General features: G+C 42.7%; 1 long non-coding RNA gene across 1 annotated transcript in view; it reads right to left on the bottom strand.

Annotated features, from left to right (window-relative positions):
* Positions 1-322: 322 nt before the first annotated feature.
* The window catches only part of LOC138753543 (uncharacterized), a 62,330-nt gene continuing 56,652 nt past the window's right edge, over positions 323-6,000 (bottom strand). Inside the window, exon 4 of the long non-coding RNA XR_011351236.1 lies at positions 323-504. This is a non-coding gene — a long non-coding RNA (uncharacterized lncRNA). The remainder of the gene's footprint in view (positions 505-6,000) is intronic.

The raw sequence follows: 6,000 nt of genomic DNA, 5'->3' as shown, positions 1-6,000 counted from the left end.
AAACCATAGAATCATTAAAGAGGGAAAACATTCAGGCAGTGCTTGCATGACAACTCTGTTCTCCAGGTGCTAGGAATGTGAATTAAAAATGAAAAATGGTGGAAACACTCAGTGGAAAGAGGTATACAGCTAGTTTGACGTAAATTTAGTTTCATTTAACTGCATTTTTTTTTAGCAAGTACCTATTCAATTCCAAACTAAGTGTTTCAATCACCTTCATAGGCAATGAGTTTCAGATCAACACTACATTCTGTAAAAATGTACTTAATTCAAAACAAATCACTAAGTAGCATTTTTTTTTTAAAAATAACAAATTTCATGTAATCTTATTGATTAAAAATAATAAATTATCTTTGCTCTTTGCAGTTATTCCTGTACATTTAAACAAGTGGCCTTGTTCCTGGACGAAGTCTAATCTGGACTGGGCTCAGTGGACACATTCCCCTATATCACTGCTGGAAAATGTGGAATGCTCTTCTTCGTTATTCCAATGCCTCGATACAGCTGAGAAACACCAAGAAAAAGAAATCAGCCTTTCCCAACAGATTCTGGTCCAACTAAACTTATAGATTACAAGTTCTTAACTGCAGGTCAAAATTGGATGTTGCAGCTTTAAAATTCCCCAGCTGAAAAACGGAGTGAATTTATAAGTTTGAGAGAGACTTTACAGATTTTGCCCAGACATAGAAGACTCAGCACAGTACAGGCCATATGGCCCCCAATGTTGTGCCAAACCGTATATTCCTTTAAAAAGCCACTAAACCTTCCCTATCTTGTAAGCCTCTATTTTATTTCCATCCATGTGCCTGTCATCTTGGGGGCATTGCTGGAAAATGAGGATCAAGGGACTCAGGAGAGCTGCGAGTGTTGGGAACCAGCTTGAGGTGAGTGCACTTAAAAAGGGAGCAGAGAGTTAAATAGAACAATGATTCATGGGAGGAATAATGAAGGTAAGGGACAGTGGCAAATAAAAAAGAGGGGTAGCTCAAAAAGTGGAGAATGGCCAGCTTGTTTCCAGCAAGGTAAGACCAGGTAAGATCTTTGTATTTAAATTAGGAAGAGTTAACAGAGACAGCTAGGACAGTAGAATGCTCTGAGTGCAGCACGTGGGAAATGTGGGACAGGACAATTGTCCCTGATGACTACACCTGCAAAAGGTGCATTGAGCTGCAGCTCCTGACAAACCAAATTAGCATCCTGGAGCTGGAGCTGGATGACCTTCAGAACATTCGGGAGGCAGAGGCTTTAATAGACTGGAGCTTCAGGGAGACAGTCACCCCCAAAAGTCAAGAGGCAGGTGTCACATTTGTGGCCCGAAATGTGAAGTTAATAAAACATTAAACACAAGTTTATCAGGTAAACTTCTCTGGGTCTTTATTCTCCCGTTTCCTTTGTTCTCTTGCTTGTGTTCTTATCTCTCTCCCATACCACGTGACTTCCGGTATATCTCATACATATTCATTATCATGACATCCCTCCTTTAATCAGAAATAAACTTTACCTTCACTTATCAATATCCCTCGGAAACATACAAACATCGTAACTAATGGTAATACTATAACTCAACTACATAAAGTTTACTTCCTACAGCACTCATACATGCACTTTATGATATAAGATTAAATACTGTCCCAAAGTTCTTATTAAAACTATGACACAAAGTCTTCGTATCGTTTGGGCACTTTCCGGTTTCGTTTCGGCCTGCCTGCGATATTGTCGTCGCTTCTCGGTTGTTCACTCTCGGCGTCGGAAATACTGCTCGCCACGGCTTCGGGTGTTTCTGGCGCTCTAGTCACTTCATCAGGAGTGCTGGTAACTGTCTCTGGAACATCATCAGGTCTCTCAGTTTCAGCATCTCGTATTGGCCTTTCAACCTCTTCACTCGATGTATCTCTGGACTGGTACCTTTTTACACTTGATACATTTCTCTTATGTCACCATACTGCCACTTCTGGATACGACAGTATAGGGTTGATGGTAATAAGGTGTGTCTAGCTTACCACCAGTTTCATGCCTCACTAGTAGAACATTATCTCCTGGCATGATGTCTGAGTACTTGGCTCCACGTTTCGAATCTGTGTACAGCTTTGCTGCACCTTTCTTTTCAGCATCGTGGTCCCCCATCTCCTGGTCGTCTCGGATTTCCTTTATTTCTGGCATTTTTGTGCGGATTTTTCTTCCAAAAAATGCTTCAGCAGGACTTTTTCCAGTGGTTGCATGAGGCGTTGCTCGATAGACAGCCACATAAGATAGCAATGCTTCTCGCCAATTTTGTCCTTCTGCGTGTGCAATTCTCAATCGTTTTTCAATGGACTGATTTTGTCTCTTGTAACGATACAATCTACAGTGAGTCACAAATGTTGTCACATCTCGGGAACCTGGATCCAGCTCTAATTGATGATAGCCCCATTTCAGATCAATTTTTGAGAATACCTTGCTGGTAGTTAGTTCTTGAAGTATTTCTTCCACTGTTGGTATAGGGTGTCGTTCTCTAATTATAGCTTCATTGGCCATTCTCATGTCAACACATAGTCTTATGTCACCCTTTGGTTTGGGCACAATCACTACGGGACTGACCCATTGTGTCGAATGTTCCACCGGTTCAATAATGTCTTGTTCGATCAATTCTTTAATTTTGGCTTCGACTTTCCCACGAAGTCCAAACGGAGTTCGGCGCATTGGTTGTGCCTTGGGTTTGACCGTTTCATCTACCGCTAGCTTCAATTGTCGACCTTTCAGCTTTCCTACTCCTTGGAAGAATGCGGGGAATTCTTGCTTCATATCCTCGTATGACTGAATTGAATTGACACAAGCTCCAATATGAAGTATTGCCAGGTCTTGCGCTGTGCTTCTACTCAGCAATGGTTCTCCCCTCTCTTCTATGACCATAAACTCTGCTTCGGTGCACTTATCTCCAGCTTCAACAGTTGCAGTAAAACATCCAATGGTCTGCAATGGCTTGGTTGCTGTGTATGGATACAGTTTCTTGGAACACTTCTTTGAGGTACAGATAATCTTTTTTCTTTTCAACTTCTCCCATAAATGTCGATCAATCACATTACTGTCACTGCCTGAGTCTACAATGACCTGAACTGTCACTCCACCAATGATCACTGGGACTTTCTCATGATGTACTTCATTCAACGTAAATTGGTAACAACTCTGTTCCTCCTGGGTATCATCATCGTCACCGTCTATCTGGCGAATGGTATCTTTCTTTCCAGGATACTTTCCCCCAGGCTTTGCCTTTGGAAGTTGTACTCTTCCTCTTCTGGTCTGCATTGCACTTCTTTGCAAAGTGGTCCTTGCCTCCACACTTTCTGCAAACTTTGCCTTTGGCCGGGCAATATGGGTCTTTCCCAAATGACCTCGGTTTCCACATCTATAACACTCCACTTCCTGTGTCAACGTATATATTGGCTGGTTATGGCGATGTGAGAGCCTCTTAATTTGCTGGCTTGAGTTGTCTTTCAGGGTCATGGTATGAAATTGCTTTTCAACAGCCTCTAATGCAGCAGCAATGGTTAAAGCATCGGTGAGATCCAACTCCTCCCTCTTTCCAGTAGACATCTTCTGAGTTTATCTGATCTGCAGTGCTGTATGACTTGATCCAGTAATTGGATGTCCAAATCAGCTGGCATGTAATTGCATCCAACAGCTAGCTGGCGTAGTCTCATCACGTACTGAGCAATTGTCTGGCCATCTTCTTGTCTCGTTCTCCGAAACAAATGGCGTGGAAATGTAGCATTCGGTGTCACTACATAGTGTGCATTTAATGCATCTACCGCTTTCCAGTACTCATCCTTTCTTCCAGTATTCAAAAGTGTCTTAAATGTTTCCCGAACTGAGGGTCCTGCAGTGAAAAGAAGTAACGCCCTTCTCTGCGCTTTTTGTTCAACCGTACCGGTATCTAGAAATAGGCCACGACTGTTGGCATAGGATTCAAATTCTTCCAGCCATGCCTTCCACTTCACACTTACAGTGCTTGCATCACCAGTCAGGTCAAAATGAGCAATTCCACTATGTGTTAGAAAGTCACCGTCTGCACCAGCCATGAGGAAATATTCCAGTCCCAAAAGTACTGAGTCAAAGAGAAAATTCTTATCACCTTGAAGTTGTCTGTAATCTTGTTTAGTCTTTAATTTTCTTCAAGCTTATCCCATCCTCGTCGCCAATGTCACATTTGTGGCCCGAAATGTGAAGTTAATAAAACATTAAACGCAAGTTTATCAGGTAAACTTCTCTGGGTCTTAATTCTCCCGTTTCCTTTGTTCTCTTGCTTGTGTTCTTATCTCTCTCCCATACCACGTGACTTCCGGTACATCTCATACATATTCATTATCATGACAGCAGGTAGTTGGGTGACAATCAGGAGAAGGAAGGAGTATAAGCAGACAGTGCAGGGCACCCCTGTGGTTGTTCCCCTCAACAATAAGTGTACTGTTTTGGATGTTGTTGGGGGGGGGGGAAACAATTTACCAGGGACAATTCATGGTGATTATGTCTCTGGTGCAGAAGCTGGCCTCTCAGCTCAGGAGGGAGAAGATGAGAGGTATGGTGATGGGGGTCTCATTGGTTAGGTGACTGGATAGAAGATTCTGTGAATGAGATGGAGGGTCCAGGATGGTATGTTGCCTCCCAGGTGCCAGGGTCAGGGATGACTCTGATTGCGTTCACAGCATTCTGGAGGGGGAGGGGGAGCAGCCAGATGTCATGGTCCACGTAGAAAAGAGTAGTGATGAGGACCTTAAAAGGGGAAAGCAGGACTTCAAGGGTGGTAATCTCAGGATTACCTGTGTCACATGCCAGAGAGGGTAAGAATAGGAAGGTGTGGCAGATGAATGTGTGGCTGAAGAGTTCAAGCAGGGGGCAGGGGTTCAAGTTTATAAAACATTGGGATCTCTTCTGGAAAAGATAAAAACCATAGGCTGCACCAGAACTGGAAAGGGACAAATATCCTGGTGGCCAGGTTTGCTAGAGCTGTTGTGGAGAGTTTAAACTAATTTGCCAAGGGGGTGGGAACCAGAATGTGAGTGCAGAGAATAGGGGAGAAGGTCAAAAGCATGATGTGTTCTGAGTTTGTGAGGAAGAACAGGTATAAATGTAACCAGTTAGAGGGGTTGAAACGTGTCTCTTTCAACACTAGGAGTATTAGAAATAAAGGGGATTAGCTTAGAGATGGATCAGTACGTGGAACTATGATGTTGTAGTTGTTGCAGAGACTTGGCTGGAGAAGGGCATGATTGACTGATAAGGTACTAGGGTTTAGGTCAGAGGTGGGCAACCTTTTTTTTAAAGATGTAGCCAATTTTTGTAATTTCCTGTCATATTTTAAGTTTTATACTATATTCTAGTATGGATGAAAGCAGTGGTTCTCAGCCATTTTCTTTCCACTTTAAGTATTCCCGATGCCATAGGTGGTCTGTGGTTAGTAAAGGATTGCTTAAGATGGTATGTGAGTGGAAAGAAAATGTTTGTAAACTACTGTTTTAATCATACCTAATTGACTCGTTATGTGCACGGTTTCATAACTCCAAATGAAATGGGCCAGTGACAATTTTTCTCAAGCAAAATATTTCAGTAATGATTGGGTCCAGAGCAGTGGTTCTCAATCTTCCCTTCGCCCTCACATAGCACCTTGAGCAATCCCTTACTAATCACAGAACACCAATGGCAAAGGGATTACTTAAAGTGGAATGTGAGTTTTTCAGAAAAGGTTGCCCATCTTGGTTTAGGTGTTTTAAATGGAATAGGATGGGAGGTAAGAGAGGGGTGGGGTGGAGAATAGTATTACTGGTCAAGAATAGTATCATGGTTACATAAAGGGAGGACACTGCAGAGGGAGTGTGTACTGAGATGGCGTGGGTGGAAGTCAGAAATAGGAAGGGAACAATCACTGTACTAAGAATAGTCTAGCCATCCCTAAATAGTCCTCGGGAAACTGAGATGCAGATAAACAGACAGATTTTGGAATGGTGCAGGAAATACAGGGTCGTAGTT

The sequence above is a fragment of the Narcine bancroftii genome, chromosome 1 (genome assembly GCF_036971445.1).
Source record: "Narcine bancroftii isolate sNarBan1 chromosome 1, sNarBan1.hap1, whole genome shotgun sequence".
Taxonomy (NCBI): Eukaryota; Metazoa; Chordata; class Chondrichthyes; order Torpediniformes; family Narcinidae; genus Narcine; species Narcine bancroftii.
This window is presented reverse-complemented; position numbering and strand designations above follow the sequence as displayed.